We start from the raw sequence: 17,077 nt of genomic DNA, 5'->3' as shown, positions 1-17,077 counted from the left end.
GACAGAGGCATTGTGGGAGTTGCAAATTAACACTAAAAGGCTGTTTTGAAACCCTCCATACACCACCAGAGACATTTCCCAAATAATTTGAGTAATTTCAGCATTTGGGACTATGTATAAAGTCCCACAAGTCTACTGCTTCTTTAAAGGTAGTGGGTGTGCTCTGCTGGTATAGATTTCTTTTACAATTGAAACTGAATTATACACACACATGCACGCATGTTCAGAATTATATATATAGCATGACCACGCAGCCCAACTAATTTTCACCAAACTGAACACATCCATGTAACCTATACCGAGATCAACAAAGAGAACCTTACTATGTTAGTATTTTTTTTATTTTTTAAAGATTTTATTGTTTTTTTATTTGATGCGGGATAGGGGAAACACAAGCAGGGGGAGTAGGAGTGGGAGAAGCAGGCTCCCCGCCGAGCAGGGAGCCTAATGCGGGACTTGATTCCAGGACCCTGGGATCCTAACCTGTGCAGAAGGCAGACAGATGCTTAACGACTGAGCCACCCAGGCGCCTGTTAGTAGAGTTTTTAAAGCAATCTCAATGCTTTATATTCACACATTTTTAAAAAATAATGTTGTAAAAGAAAAATGCTGCATCCAGTTACAACAAAAACCGGAAAGGAGTACCATTTTCAATTTAAAAACAAGCCCATCATTTCATTTCAATGCATTAAAATAAAACACTTAATGGGAATCTTTGACTGCTTGCATACTTCATAAATACCTTGGTACTTAAACATGCCTTAAGAAGAAAATTGAGACAGAACAAGCATTGCTAATATTTGGTAAGATTTCTAGCATTTTCCCATAGTTTAAAATGTGAAATTCAAATTTCAAAGAATAATTTCCTAAGTAATTTTGATACTATCTGAGCGTATATTTTATTGATTTTAATGCAAAAAACAGGCTCCCCAAAATCTCATCACAAACATCAACGTGCGTCCTGTCTTCCAGGGTACGTTGTTAAAAGTCGATCCTGGCTCCGGGGTGGGCGGCTCTAACTGGTTCATGGTACTTGCGGACATACCTAGTTCTTGAATCACGCTTTCAGGAGCAGGAGTGTAGCCTCTTGTTATAGATACCACATGATATTTTCTCCTCTTTCCAGTTCTTCCGAATATTTTCCCCAATCCCTGGACATGCCATTCAATTTTTCACTCTTTCTTGCTTCCTTGGTTGGTAAAAATAAATAAATAAATAAAAATCTCATGTTACTCTCGATTGCCTGAATCTATACTGTCAGGGCCAGGAATTCACTCAAAAATCTCTCCTGCCTTGGCCCATTCTCCTCCCATTCCCCACACCTGCATCTTCCCCAGGCCCTCTGATGTCAGAAGCCCAGTGTTCTGCTCGCCTTACTGCCCGCCTTAAGTTTTCAGTGTGATTCTGTGGAGTAAATGAAACTGTAAGGTCAATGTCCTCGACCCATGGTGGTCAGAAAGCTCAATGACGCTGATGTTTAAAAAAAAAACAAAACAAAAAACAAACAAAAAAAAAAACAATTCTGCTTAAAACAAACAAAACCCTGGGATATCTAAAACAAGCCCCGCATCCTGGAGCCTGCTTCCCCTGCATCCCCACCCCGCCCCCTGACTGCCTCTCTGCCTACTGCCTCCCCTACTATCTCTCTGTCAAATAAATAAATAAAATCTTTAAATAAAAAATATATATATAAAAATAAATTTCAAAAACTGTGCTGTAATACTGTTGTTCATATTTAAGCAACATCAGCTGATACTTTTTTTTTTAAAGATTTTATTTATTTATTTGACAGAGATCACAAGTAGGCAGAGAGGCAGGCAGAGAGAGAGGAGGAAGCAGGCTCCCTGCGGAGCAGAGAGCCCTATGGGGGGCTGGATCCCAGGACCCTGGGATCATGACCTGAGCCGAAGGCAGAGGCTTTAACCCACTGAGCTACCCAGGCGCCCCAGCTGATACATTTTTGAAATATACTTTTTTTGTGTGTTTTGGTTAATAGGAGTTTCTTTTTCCTTTTTTACTAATTCTGCAAGATGAAGGTGAACAGTGATTTCCTATATGAAGAGGGGTCTGTGCTAACTTGTAAGGTTATAAAGCAAGAACAGAAAGCAAAACTATCAATGAAATTTTGACTGGATAGTGTGCTAATAGCTTCGAATTAATGGCTGAATTTTCAAATAATACAGGAATCTATCCTGTATAAACTTTCCCTTCAAATTAGGTTATTAGGTCAATTCAAGGACAGGAACATTGAAACCATGATAATATAAAATCTCAAGAACTGTCTTTTTTTTTTTTTTTTTAAAGATTTTACTTATTTACTGACAGAAAGAGAGAAACCACAAGGGTGGGGAGGGGCAGAGGGAGAGAAGGAGCAGACTCCTCACTGAGCGGGGAGCTCGACATGGGGCTGGATCCCAGGACCCAGGGATCATGACCTGAACCTAAGGCAGACACTTAACTGACTGAGCCACCCAGGTGTCCCTCAAGAAAAGTCTTAAATGCTAAGTCTGGAGAATGAAAGAAAAGAAAATTTTATAGTGAGATAGATACATGGAATTATGTATTTTTTAGTAATTAGCTTATAATGGAATTTTCCAATCTGAAAATTGTATGATTGTTGATAACCTATAATGAACCCATCTATGATCAACTTATAGAGATATATAAATAATAATCAGAAAAATCAGTCAATTTGGAGGCTTTCTGAAAATCCAAGACAAATTTGTGTATATCTTTACTAGATACGCCTGTGACTTACTTCATTTTCTCTCCAGTAATCTGTCCCTAATTATTAATTCTCTTTATAGTTATGAAACAACATTGACAAGTGACTATGTCAAAAACAATTAAATATTTCTTTATGCACTTCTGGTATGGCATAAAGAGTCCTGGTCTAGAACTGAAAACCTGGGATCTAATTTTGGCACCAGTGCTAATTAGCTTGTGATCTTGAACAGGTCAACTAAATTCTCTGACTTCTGGTATCTGATTCTGGGACAAATGTTTGATGCTAAGGAGGAAGATTTTACGAATCCCAAGAGCCATCTTAGAATCAAATCTCATTCTGACCTTAAACCCAGCTTTTGAAAACTAGGTTCTTAGATTAAGAATCTAAGAACTCTTAAGACTAGACATCTTATTCCTGCCACTGGGAGAGGATTCTTGTCTCTCCGATGCTTCTACCTTGGTTCCCATTCAGGATTGGAGTTGCTCCAGGACTGGAAGACAGACTTACCACCCCCAGCACTCTGCTGATACTTAGACTTTGTTCTGAATCCCCATGCCCATAACTACAGTCCCTTCCACACTGACTTCTGCCTAGGCTGCTGGCTAACTCTTCTTGTCCAAATCTTCTTGACACTGAAATTGCTCCATCTGCCTGGGCTCCACGTGCTGCTGAGAGCCACTGCTCACCACGTGGTCTGTCTGAGCATTGCAGGATCTCCAGGCCCCATCCAGGAATCAGCACAGGAAACAACACAGGGGTTGGGCTAACACTCACCTGGAGAGGGGAGAGGGGGCGCTAGATGGTGGTCATGGTCGGTCCGAGAGTGACAAGCTGAAGAGCTGAAGAGACAACCACAGCAAGACAAACAGGTCAGGTGGAGAAAAGTGGAGTTGAAATGCTTTCTCTACTGAACATAATCCCTCTGAAAAGTAGTAGATTAGGAAAACAAGTACAGTTTAGACAATTGTCGGCTGATATGGCTCCTGAGATCATGGTAAAGAGAAGTTTATCTTCCCATAGTTCATACCACTCTGCCTCTCAGTTAGAAGAGGATAATCATAAGCATTTTCTCTTCTAGGAAGCACTCGTTTCAACAGGTGGGAATATACCGACAGGAAGAACAGAAACAAATTGCAACACACCATTGAGGACTTATTTGTATTAATCTATATACTCACATTATTTCTTTTCCTTGAACTCCACTGCACACTCGGTCTGAATTTTACAAAAGCAAAGCTCAAAGAGAACAAATATAATAGATAGGAATGTGTAAAACAAACCAATATTAAACACCAGGATTGCCTCTCCTCTGACCTCCCATTTCAGCAAACACGGCTTCTTCAGTCACTTGTTATCATTTCTGATCATTTTTGAAATGTGCATCTACTTTGATGATCCTTCATATATTTTTAGCAATACATTCTTAGAAATATACACTGGTCTGCACATAAAAGTATGGGTTCCTGGGCCTACGGAGTTAAATTTCCAACTGCGAACTAAAATTTGTATTAGCAAACTAATCCAGTCGTTCCCATTCCTGTGTCTCCTTTTTGCAGATGCCACTGGAGAACCACTGTTGTATATTCAGTTTAATTTAGCCCCTCTGCCTCAGGTGCTAGGGAGGCAATTGGTTTTGTTTGAGGAACCCACCATTTTAAAAAGCGAAGACAGAACGGAAATACCTTTAAGTAGAGTACACCAGCGTCTCCTGCCAAGTCTTCTTCCCACCCAGCAACTCCAGAAGGTACTTACCAGCCTGGCCCCTGAGGCATTTGAACCTGCTATCCTTGACTTAAGCTCTCCCAGGAAAATGATCATTACCATTTGCAGAGAAGTATTAAAACAAATAACGTACACAAGCAACTGTGCCAATTCACGTTACTTAGTTCAACTAAGCTTTCTTTTCTTTTTTGATCTGGAGATAACCCAAAGCTGGGCAGTCATTGGCCATGGCTGTTTAAATCTAAGAATAAGGATCACCTTTCAATTAAAATGCTTTCAGTTATGAAGAGACTGAGCTACCTTGGCACAATGGTTTTAAAATAAAGGCAACACATTTTTAGAAATTAACCTGTGATATCTGAAAGCAAATGAAATCCCTCTTGAATACTGGGCATTATTTTTAGTATAAGAAGCTTAAATTATTTTGGAAACTCAATAACTATTTATTGAATAGCTACTATTATTCAATAAAAGGTACTTCAGATACAAATAGAATGGCAACAGATTCCATTGGAGAATGCATACTATTTCTCATCTCCCTTGGGTTAATGTGAGCTAATATGTAAATATAGATTATGCATATGTGTGTGTATGTATATGTGCATATATGGACTGATATGCCCATTGATTTTTCACCTGACAGAAGTTTCTCTAGTCTTAACTATTTTTCAGTGTCTTGAAGCAGATCTCCACAATCTATGTAGTATTATGAGCAGGACATTTACAAAAATAACCATGTGTGAAAGTAGAAATGTCAAAGAAAATCAGGCAGTACTAAACAATGCTTTTTCCAAAGGAAAGAGAGTTTTAGCTACAAACATTGACTTATTTTGCAGGCTCAGTATCTTTAAAAGTTAGGTATTAAGTAATAAGGAAATGAAGCCAACAACTAAATTATAATTTTTGTCTATTTTATTCCCTGTTTTAACATATGCTTATTTTTATTTTTTTTTATTTTTTTAAAGATTTTTATTTATTTATTTGACAGAGAGAGATCACAAGTAGGCAGAGAGGCAGGCAGAGAGAGAGGAGGAAGCAGGCTCCCCCGCTGAGCAGAGAGCCGGATGTGGGGCTCGATCCCAGGACCCTGAGATCATGACCTGAGCCGAAGGCAGAGGGTTAACCCACTGAGCCACCCAGGCGCCCAACATATGCTTATTTTTAAACCAAAACAAAATTCCTCAGCCACTAACATTGTTCTGACATAACAATAAGTTTTCATACATGTCCCTGATTTCTAAACACCTCGTATGGGAAATCCACCTTGTTTTGGCATCTTTACAAGGACTTGGTTTACAACTGTTTCTTTCATTTATTAATCAATGTACACTAAAAAGAAACCACCTTATTTGTTATCTGGATAACTCATTATAATTCAGAGATAGAAATGATCCATTACATTCTGTCTCATTCCAAACTATTCTGGAACAATCTCCACTTTCATAATGTGAGTTATTTCTAATTGTTCTTGTGACAATAGAGTATATTGACTTTAGAAAAACTGAACTTTCCAGTTTGGTAACCATAAAAAATTTTAAAATTGAGTAATCTCCGGAAAAGCAATTATTTGTGTATTTTGCAGCTCAGGGACATTGATTAAATGTGAATGGATCTGATATTCAGATCCTGTAACATTGTAGCCTTTACTCTTGAACTCTCAAGATGGCTTTGGCACCACTCCAAGTCTCAGTGCAAAGGGTGTTGGACGTTTATCTGTTCAGATCCTAAGTTGAGCAACAAAACTGCTTTTGTTCAAAGAATAACTAATGGATGAGTAATGAAGTCACTTACCCAAAGCCAAATTCCATTGTCAATAAGAGGAGGTTTGGATTGTATAGTTTCATCTAACAACTATGTTGGAATTTAGATTTTCTAAGAGAAGCCGGAAAGCAACTGTACCTTCAACGGGACTACTCTTTCTCAAGAAGATATCAGCAATGTGTGAAGTATTTTCATCTCTTTAGTTTTTTCAGAAGGGGCTCTTGAACATGTGTTATATTGTAAGCTTAACCTGTTAAGTTGAAATTTTGACAAATTACTATTTTCCCTGTTTATTGACATTTTTTTTTTCAAGTAGAGCTTTTGAAAGGTGTGGGGGCTTCTTGATTATTGTTTATGTTTTATTTCGCTTTGCTTTCTTTTAGAAGAGCTTTTAAATGCTCGTATAACAAGAGAGCCAAATTGGAAGTAGGAAGGCAATTCCTTAAGACTGTTTTCCAAACTTTGTGTGGCTTAAGACTTAAGCCTTAAGACTGTTTTCCAAACATCCTGTGGCTGTTACTCTGTTGTATGAATACTTTTGCCTTAGGACAGGATGCAAATGGTGTTAGGCTACATCCTCTAACAAAGTACAGAAATGAAGCTAACTCCATTGAGTTTTGCTGCTAGGGCACTAAATAAATATACTTTTTTTCAAGATTTTATTTATTTATTTGACAGAGAGATCACAAGTAGGCAAAGAGGCAGGCAGAGGGGCAGGGGGAAATGGGCCCCCTGCTGAACAGAGATCCCCATGAAGGACTTGATCCTAGGACCCTGAGACTATGACCTGAGCTGAAGGCAGAGGCTTAACCACTGAGCCACCCAGGTGACCCGCTAAATTTAAAAAAAAAACAAAAACTTTTTATGTATATTATGTATTTATATACTATTATCATGGTATATATTGACACATTTATACATATATGTATATACAATGTGTATGTATACAATACGTGTGTGTGTGTGTGTGTGTGTGTGTGTGTATAACATTGCATCCTTTACATCTTATCACAAAAATGCTTAGAGTTAGAAAGGGGAAATTGATACTAACTTCTGCATAGCACTCCTGATGGATTCCTCCCAGTTCAGTAGATTAGGCACTTCTCCTTGAAATAGGAATAAATTTTAAAATAAAATTGGAAAAAATGTGTCCTTCCTTTTGTCGTGGAGACATCTACGATGGCACTCAAGGAAAAGTATTGAGCTGGCTACAGACACATTTTTAGTAAATATATTTGCACAGTTCTCAATTTTTTTTGTTATAGTGAATTAACAGTGTTCCTGCCACAAAATTATTTCTTCTCAGTCATTTTTTTTTTAAATTTTAATGGCTTTCTTTACCTAATTTTAAGTAACTTTTCTACTGCTGTTCTCATCACTTTTTCTCTTTCTCCAGCAAATGTTCTTGCAAATGTTCTTTCTAATAAATTTTGATTTTTCACGTGATTCTGTTACTTCTGGTGTTAGGTCTCTACAGGGTACCTTTCTTGTGAACTCCAGCATCCTGGATAGCATGCTGTCTTCTCTCCAGGGGATACTTAGCCAGCTACAGGTCTTGGTCTCTGATGAATAAAACAGAGGTTCACATGGCTTTTTATTTTATTTGAGCCCTTTCCTCCTGTTTCTTTTCAGTCCATATTCCATTATTGTTCCTGTAATTGTTATTACTATTTTTCCTTAATTTTGAACCCTTTATAAAATTGCAAGATCAAAGGATCATTTCTAGTTTCTAAGTTTAAAGAGAATTCTTGTAGTTTATTTACATACTATCCCTGCATAAGGAGGTGTTTAGAACTTGGAATTTTATCCTATGCAATGAAAGTGAGAAAATAATCTTGTCTTAAATCTATAAGCTTTTCCAAGGGCAGCATGACAGGATAGTCACTAACAAAATTTATGGTTGGGGTCATAAATGGTGGATCAATGTATGAGTAAGAACATATGCCTTTCCATTTTTTCCTATAACTACGGCATTGTTAATCTAGTAGTTTTTCTGTTCTTTGAACCCTCAGGTAATGACTGTAGCTAAAGACAGGATATTAGGTCACAAAATTATCTGATTTATTGTTATAAATTCTACATGTTTGTACTTTCAGATTTTTCACCATGATGGCAAAATATCTAGACTTGGAGGAGGTTGCAAATTTCTCTAACGTTCATTAGATTTTTCTGAGGATTCTGATGGATACTTTTGGTGTGATCTCTTTTAAGTTCATTGAAATTCAAAGTAATTAATTGAAATAAAGCCCTGTATTTGTGTATGCATTCTGAGTAATTAATTGAAGTGAAACACATGTATTGCCAATCTTGCATGCTGTGATTAAGATAGAAATAAAGACATCCATCAAACTAGATTACTTCTTCATCAAGGAGGTGCAGAAATATCTCCACAGCTGTTTGGCTCATTTTAATTGTATCAGAGCCTCTTATATCACAGGTTTAAGTGAGACACTATCCCCCCCCCCCCTTAAAAAAAGAGAATATTAGAATATAAAAGTATACTAATCAGCATGTGAAAGGAATTTCAGTGCATTCAAAGGTCTCCTCACTAGTAACATTAGATTAATTAAAGTAACAAAACACTTTTGTGTGTTTATTGATCTATTTTCACTTGTAGATGCATAAACACAGAGAGGACAAGATGGACCCTTAAATTTACTATCATATGTGTTCAAATGATCCCCTATAACCTCTCTAAGCCCTTTAAAAATGAGAATGGTGCAACCATACCTATATGAAGAAGAAATCTAATTCATGACCAAAAAAAATGACACTATAGTTTTCTTAAGTTAATATTCCTCCCTCCAATAGGAATATAGTTTCTAAAAGTACCTGCTTATTCCAAAAAGAAAAGACTCACTTACTCTAACCAATTTCTTAGTTAGTTTCTCAAAATTACCCCTAGTAAGGAGTTTGGGTCACTCAAGACGACTGGAGAAAGTTGTCTCAGAGTAATGAATGATTTCACACAAAGTGATTCCTTGAAAGCCAAAGTTACTGTTTCAGGAAATCCATTCTCTTGTGGTTCAGTGAGCCATGAGGGAGGTGAGCTGAACAGAATGAGAATAAATCAAGATCGGACATTTCCTGGATAGAGAGCCCACTCTTTAGGGATCTCAAAATGCTACAAGAAGCCCTGTTTTTTATAGCACTTATGTGTGATAAAAATCTATGTATTTTCATCTTAAAGACTAAGTGAAAAACTATAAACTTCAGTGATTTATATATAAATATAAATATATATAAATATAAATATATATCCACATACATAATAACTTGAACCAGCAAAAACCCTTCCTAATTACTTATAATTACTTTAGCAATTAGCTGTGCAAAAGAAAAATTTGATTTCAATAAATACTTTTGTTTTTTTGTTCATTCTGTTGTACAAGTAAGAATTTATATGATTTCTATCTGTTTTGATTTGTCTTCAAGTTAAGCACAAAACAGACATGACCTTAGACTCTAAGACTTCAGGAACCTGTGGGTCGGAGTAGTTCAACTGCAAATGCAGAGAGACAAACACATGCAGATCCCCGATGACAAAATGGCTGAACCCCACACTTTGCTTAAACTGGACAAGCAAATATTAATACCACTAAAAAAAAGAAATTGAATAATGTATTAAGTAGTAATACTGAAAACAGTATGTATTTATCACACAGAATCCAAGTATTTAAAAAAAATCTCTAGGTTTTAAAACTTTGGTTAAAATTACCAGATCAAATGGCAGCATCAACAAAATAAATTGAAAAATATAAGGTTTAGAAAAACAAAAACAATAGGAAACAGACATGTAACAAAAATATTTCTATAAAAATGCACTTATTGACATAGAAAGAACTACATATTTGTTATATTTTTTAAAAAGCTATCAGAGTTTCTTATTCTATTTATGTCATATAATATAGAATAAGTAATATTATATTACATGTAATAGTAATTGATAATATTAATGTAAATAAATTACCTACTGACTTATAAGACACATATTCTAGAAGTATAATACAACAAAATTTGAACAATAGTTGTATAAAATAGTGAAAATATATTTATGATTTTTAACCATCTCTGTGTTTTTTAATTTTTCTACAGTAAATATGTATTACTTGTGTCAAAAATATTTTTAATTCAGGGCACCTGGCAGTAGAGCTTGTGACTCTTGATCTCAGGGTTGTAAGTTCGAGCCCCACTTTGGGTATAGAGATTACTTAAAAACAAAAGAAATCCTTAAAAATATATATTTTTAAATTCAATTCAAGATACTTTGGGTTCATTCTGGCAATTGTTGAACCATATGTGATTCAAACTCCCCTGCCTTTCCAGTGAAATATTTCCCAATGAGATATCCATGGAAACACAACAAACAATATAATTTCTCAACAGCACAGAAAATTAAGAAGCTCTGTCAGCTAACTGAACGTCTCTTAAAGGAAGTCCTCCTAGTACAGGGTGAGTTAAATAGACTGAGAGATGACAAGGAGCAGCCAGCCCATTCAGAGACCTCTTTCTCCCCCGCGCTACTCCCTGCCTCCATGGACCCCCAACCACGGAGACATGGGGCCTCCTACCAGAAAAACCTAAATTCTGTCTTATTCATGAATTGCCTGCTAAGGTCATCAGAGTTGTCTCCTCTTCTTACATCAGATCTTGCATCTTTTACTACTATTTGAAGGCGGAGGTTCCAGAAATCCAATGGGGCCAGAGACACGAGAGGAACAGCAGTGGTAAAAGGGGAAGAAACAGAAAGAGTACTTGGAGCCTAAGAATCAGGAACATCAAGAATGATTGAAAGAAGGTCAGAGAATCAGAGCCCTGTCCCTCCTCTGTGGGGATAGAGGCAAGAAGGGAGACAGAAGCTATTTCCCCTTGGGAGGGGAAAGGAATCCAGAGGTTTCCTCTCCTGCTCCGAAGACTTCCTTATTCTTAAAGCAAAGCCATGGGATAGAAATAATTGTATCTGTTTCAAGGGAGACATCAAAGCCCAGAGAGATAAATACTTGGCCTAAAATCACAAAAAAGAGATAACAAAATTCTAAATCCTCATAATCAACCCTAGCACTCCAAATGATGATGTTAGTACTTTTAATTGCAAATGCCAAAGATCAAATTAATCAAATGTCAGCATCAATAACCAATACACTGAAAAAACACATGGTTTTTATTTTTTTAAAGATTTTGTTTATTTATTTGAGACAGAGAAAGAGCATGAGCTGGTGATGGAGGAGGTGGCCGGCAGATGGAGAGGGAGAAGCAAGGAGCCCAACTCAGGGCTCTATCCCAGGACCCTGAGATCATGACCTGAGCAGAAGACAGATGCTTAACCTACTGAGGCACCCGAGTGCCTTTGATAGTTTTGTTTTCAAACTAATCGTTTCTTTACCTAACTAGTGTCCCTTGAGGCAGTGAAAGTGATAAAACTATCACTATTATAAATTTTTCTATTCTCAGTTTTTTAAGTTTATGATTTACTATTATGATTCAGTTAACAAGACAAGAAATATATACACAAATAAATAAAGCCAATAGCCTGCTGGAAGTACCTTATCACCACAACCTACACCCGTTTATTAGCCATCTGCTGATGGCATTTTTCTCTATCATTAGTTTCTTAACTACTTGAGAGGAGGAATGATATTTGTAGCTAAACAGACTTCTCAATACCATGTTGTACATACAATACAAATTTCAAAATATTTTTGATAGGAGATTCATTAATCCTAGGTGGCTTAGAGGTAAAAGTTGTGGGATGCTTTTTAATTAATACGACTTTTGAATTAATTCTGAAATTCCTACTATAAATGGTAATTCTACCTAAACTACATTTGGTAGAAAAGTCAATGCTCTCAACCAAGGACAACAACATTTCAGTTTGTACTGAAGAGGAATTTAAGTGCTGCTAAGTTCACTGCCAGCAAAGGACATGCATAGATAAGGGATGTAGATTTGAATCACTTTTCACTAACTACTGGAGAGCATTTTTATTTTAAATGGGATAAGCGTTTGCTGATGATCTAATATGCAAGCTTCACAGTATGCAATTTATGTAATTATGTCATTATTAAGTAGAGTGTCCACTATCTTCTACAGATTACTAAATATGCCTCCTCATATAGAATTCAGCAATCTGTAAAGATTTTTTTCATTTTTCATTTTTCATTTTTTCATTTTTTTCAAGGCCAACTTCATAGTCTAGGTTTTGTATCCAATAGTGTTTGATTTGATACTTGGTATTAATTGTTCTGAACTGTGGGGATGTTACGTTATTTAGGGTGCCTAAACCACAAATGTCTCCTGGCAAGACCTCCTACCATTAACAATGAGATTAGCAGAGGAAAATTCAAAAACACTCATGGGGATTGTTTGTACTTTTTTTTTTTTTTTTTTTTTTTTTCCCCTGGTCGAGTGTGTTTTTGCTCCGTGGGAGAGAAGACAGTTTAAAACAGCACTGCATGACAAAAGAAGCAACTGACCGCAGGTTGCTAGTGTGCTTCAATGAAGCAGAGGTTTCTACCGCTCCTCTCAGCAAAGGGGAGGTTTCTAACGGTCCCCTGCTGACTTCAAATGTGCTCACAGCCTGCACCCAGCAGCCACAGTGGAAACTTACCGGTGTGATAATAATCACTTAGAGTGAGACTGTGGTGCAGACCCTTTCCCCCCAACCAGAAATCCCCCGAGTAAAAGCTTAATCCCCTGGGGAGACACAGAGATGCAAAAACATAAAAACAGGTGTACATTTCTCTGACACTAAGAAAAATTGGTTATGAACAGCTTTTCACTCTTGATATCCTCTGAGTCAAAAAATGAGCACAAGAACAGCATTACCTGAGCTTTTAACTCAGAGGTGCCTTAAAACATTCATTGAGAACATCTTTAATATGTAAAAAGGGATAATCTTTGTTAAAAGAAAACTAAACTAAAATCAGCTCTGGTAGAGACTGAGTGTGTGTGTGTGTGTGTGTGTGTGTGTGTGTGTGTGTGTGTGTACATGCAGCATTTATCCATATGTGTAAATAAAATATTGGAATAATACACACCAATATATTAATAGTTATTAATAGTTATTATCTCGAGCATGGGGTACAGGGTAGAGTAGGAACCACTCCTTTTACTTTTTCAATTTCTGCAGAGCTTGCATTTGTCACAATCACCATACAATAGCACGGTAATTATTTTTAAAACTTTTTTTCACAGTTACTTTGAACAATCTCTTCTAATAAAGGTAAACTCTGTTCTCTAACTGTCCTAGATTTTATGTAAAACAATTTGCAGTTTGAAACAATTTTATTTACCTTTGCTCTACAAGCATTTTGAAAATTTCAAGGTTCAATTAATTTTCTTCAATGCGGTTCATTGTTGCCAGAAACAAAAGCAAAATTTCATGTGGTATCTGTGAATAAAAAGATTAGTAAGTTTAAAAAAACAAAACTGTCTTAACATTTTACAAAAGGTGGGGTTTAAATAACTACACGTAGTAAAATGTGCTTCAAAGATCACATCCTTTGGATCATTAAATTCATGATGGTGATTTTTAATTAGATGCAACTTTTGTGTATCACTTTCCAGATTACAAAAAGCTTTGCTCTTTCATAACCACATTTTCTGCAACAACAGCCCTCTGAATTGGATGTTAAACTAATTTTAAAGAGTAGTGTATACCAAGAAAATTGAAAAATGTCAAAGTCCAAGAAAACACAACATACAATAAAAATACTCTTGCTACTTCACACTGAGCTACCACTGAAGGCTGTCAAACTCTAACAGGGATTCCTAAATGCTAGTGATTCAAGGATATCGCCTTTCAGCAAATTTCATGAGGAATAAAGGTAAGACAAAAGAACACAAAAGAAGCTCTAGTTCCACACAGGTGAATTTGGCGCTAGGGCCCACGTAAAGCAAGATGGCCTAGCCTTTCTCTCACACATTCTTATTTTTCACTGTATCCAAACACACTTAAGATCGGATAACAACATTTCTGGGAAATTGGTAGCATGTTCTCTCTATGGATATGGCTGCCAATGCTAGGGAAAAGCTAACCTTATTCTTATATTTAAAAAGTCTGTGAAAGCCACATTATAGCTTAATTAAGTACTTGCTTTAGAATCACCTTTGGATCATTTTGAATTTATAGATCCCAAGGCAGGCCAAACTGAATCAGAATTTCATGGAGTGAAGTCCTAGTGGGCATAGACATATTAAATATACGCCCATATTTACACCTCCACAGGGGATTACCATGCCCTGATTATAAAATATCTGTAGAGAAATCTACGATAATAAAAAGAAAATTACCTGGTGAAAAAAAATAATTTTAAAAGTATATACTCCTTTTCCCAACTCCAAAATTTAAGATTATTTACCTGAAATTAGCAAACTGAATGAACAGTGATTTGTGCCCTTAGATAATCCAGACCTTCTTTGAGCTAACATAAGGTCAGCATGATAAAGTGGGTATTTTCTAAGTTTCTTTTGCCAGTGTGCAACCATTTTCAATTTTGTAAAAGGAAACTATCAGAAACTTTTCACATGAGAACTTAAAAATTCTTCAAAAAAGTAAATTCCAGTGACAAAAACACAGTTTCCTGTTAACATACAGAGAGAACCCCTTTTCTGTCACCAAAGCACTTTTCTAACTGAAGCTTATGTGACCTAATAGTATAAACCTTGTATATGCATATTTCTCCTTTCAACAGAATTCCTCAGTGTGAGGAAGCTCAATCATCACTCCAGAATTCCTGGGAAAGGGGGGAGAAGGAGTTAATTCTATATATATGTTTAAGAAATTGAGGCATACACATATTAATAAGTTAACGGGAGTCTGCAGCAGGCCAGGAATAGAATCCAGGTTACATATTTTTAGACTCCTGCCTCTTTGATTTTCACACACAATATGATACTTGCCCATATGCTTTAAAAGGACACAGCTTTCAGCAAGTAGAGTAGCAGAAAAGAGAGACTTTGTATGACCCCAGAATGCAGTAGAAATCTTCATGGCACAAGCATGTGTGTGTCCGAAGTGTTCCCTTCAAACCACCATGCCTTCGTTCACGTCTCCTTTCTCCCTCTGCAAGCTGCCTTCCCTCCGAGGAAACACGGAATGTTCAAGGACGACAGTAACCTCAGCTACTTACCATAATCCAAGCACACGATTAGGCACTTAACACGAATTAGTTTTTTAAATAATCACGATGATCCCACAAGAGGGGTGTTACTCCCAGCGGATAGGTAAAAACAAAACAGAACAAAAATAAAAACCTAAGGTTTCATGACCTACCAGAGGAAAACCCGAGGTTTTTTTTGGACACATTCCTGAAGGTAATGAAAAGTTAATACTGCGGCTGAAGTCAATCCAAATATGGATTGACTTCAAACTCTTCCAGGTGATCGATCGGATCAAGAGAGGAAAGATAGCCCAGTGGAGACCAGTGGTAACTCGGGCTCTCACTCCTAAAACGCATCTTAGAAAAGAAAACGTTAAAGGATTCATTGAAGCAACACTGTGTAGAATAAAAGTAGGAAGTCGAGGATTCGACCACCAGGTTTAACTACTAGCTCTGCAATTTTTGACCTTTTTGACCTTGGACAAATTACTTAAATCTCAGTTATCATTTCCTCCTGGTCGTTGTGAGGATTCAGAGAGACCATGATACAGGTTAATGTTTAGTTCTTTGCAGGGCACAAAGCCAGTGTTCGGTGAATATCAGCCATTGCCCTTTGAGAAAGCCTAATGCGGTTAGAGACCCAGGTGAGGACCCCACGCTCCTGGGGCTGCTTGTCTTCTCTGTTGTCAATAACAGCAGGCAGCCAATCACAGAACAGCCTCTGGCCGATCACCTTTCCTCACATAGTCTACGAGTTCTTAGCATGGTATAAGAAATATTTTCTGTACATTTTATTTTGGCCTGCATTGGTTTGGAGTTGTTAAAATACCTAATAATTATTGAACATTTACTGTTTTCCAAGCTCTACGTGTCTTAATGTATTTAGTTCTCAGAATGAGGCTATGAGGAAAGATGTTGTCACTACGGATGGTGTCACCATTTAATAAATAACACAAGGAGAGGTGAAGGCAGGACTCAGATCCAGACACTCAGGCCGCAGAGAGCACACCCTGAAGTGTCCTACCCCAGTCCTACCCCAGGGCTTCTCACTCGGCTGTGCACTGATTCACAGACGGCATCCATCAACTTGCTTTATTACTCTCCATCCCCAGCATTTTAAAGCCTTGACTTCTTTTGTCTTATGGAAAGGCATCATCTCGACGGAGTCATGGAAGAGGATGAAGGAAGATCTTGATTTCTTATCACCTGACAAGACCTTTGCTTCGGGATTATAGCGTTCCCGAGTTCCACACCTGATCACACCATTTGCCGCGAGGAGCGCCTTATGTCAAGTCAGCACATTACCCGTGTCCTCTGAGTCTTAAAAATTGAAAAACAGGGACTGTAAAATTTGATACTGCTCATTAAACTAAATGTAAAATAAAAATCTTGCATAAATAAAATTTAGTGTTAACTTTTTTTTTAACACGAAGGGTAATATATTAAGAAGAGTCTATGTTAACACAGTGAAAGAATTTCAACATTAAAAACCCGTTCCTGGTTGCGTTATGTGGCAGCCCCCTAAGCTTACCACAGTACAGATTTTTCATGAGAGAATTTTCCAGATCTGCAAATTAATCCGACATTCTCGCCACTTATATTATGTAAAACAAGATTTGTTCAAGGCTTCCAATCTCATCTGCAATTAGTTGATCACAGAGAGTGGGACTGTGAATAAGGATTGTAATTAAGTGCTCTTTCTCATAACGTTCATGCACACACACACACACACACACACACACACACACACACACACACACACACA

At 37.0% G+C, this 17,077-nt stretch overlaps 1 long non-coding RNA gene across 3 annotated transcripts in view; it reads right to left on the bottom strand.

Annotated features, from left to right (window-relative positions):
• Nucleotides 1-488: 488 nt before the first annotated feature.
• The window catches only part of LOC111142651, a 21,627-nt gene continuing 5,038 nt past the window's right edge, over nt 489-17,077 (bottom strand). The window contains exons 1-4 of one of the 3 annotated variants that reach the window (XR_002640279.1): nt 13,504-14,517; nt 7,694-7,773; nt 3,503-3,567; nt 489-1,189 (exon numbers count right to left, since the gene is read on the bottom strand). This is a non-coding gene — a long non-coding RNA (uncharacterized LOC111142651). Of the gene's footprint in view, nt 1,190-3,502; nt 3,568-7,693; nt 7,774-13,503; nt 14,518-17,077 lie in introns of those variants that run through there. The other 2 variants (XR_002640280.1, XR_002640277.1) reach the window with 2 other exon arrangements.

This window comes from Enhydra lutris, unplaced genomic scaffold (genome assembly GCF_002288905.1).
Source record: "Enhydra lutris kenyoni isolate GAN:26980312 unplaced genomic scaffold, ASM228890v2 scaffoldscaffold1, whole genome shotgun sequence".
Lineage (NCBI taxonomy): Eukaryota > Metazoa > Chordata > Mammalia > Carnivora > Mustelidae > Enhydra > Enhydra lutris.
This window is presented reverse-complemented; position numbering and strand designations above follow the sequence as displayed.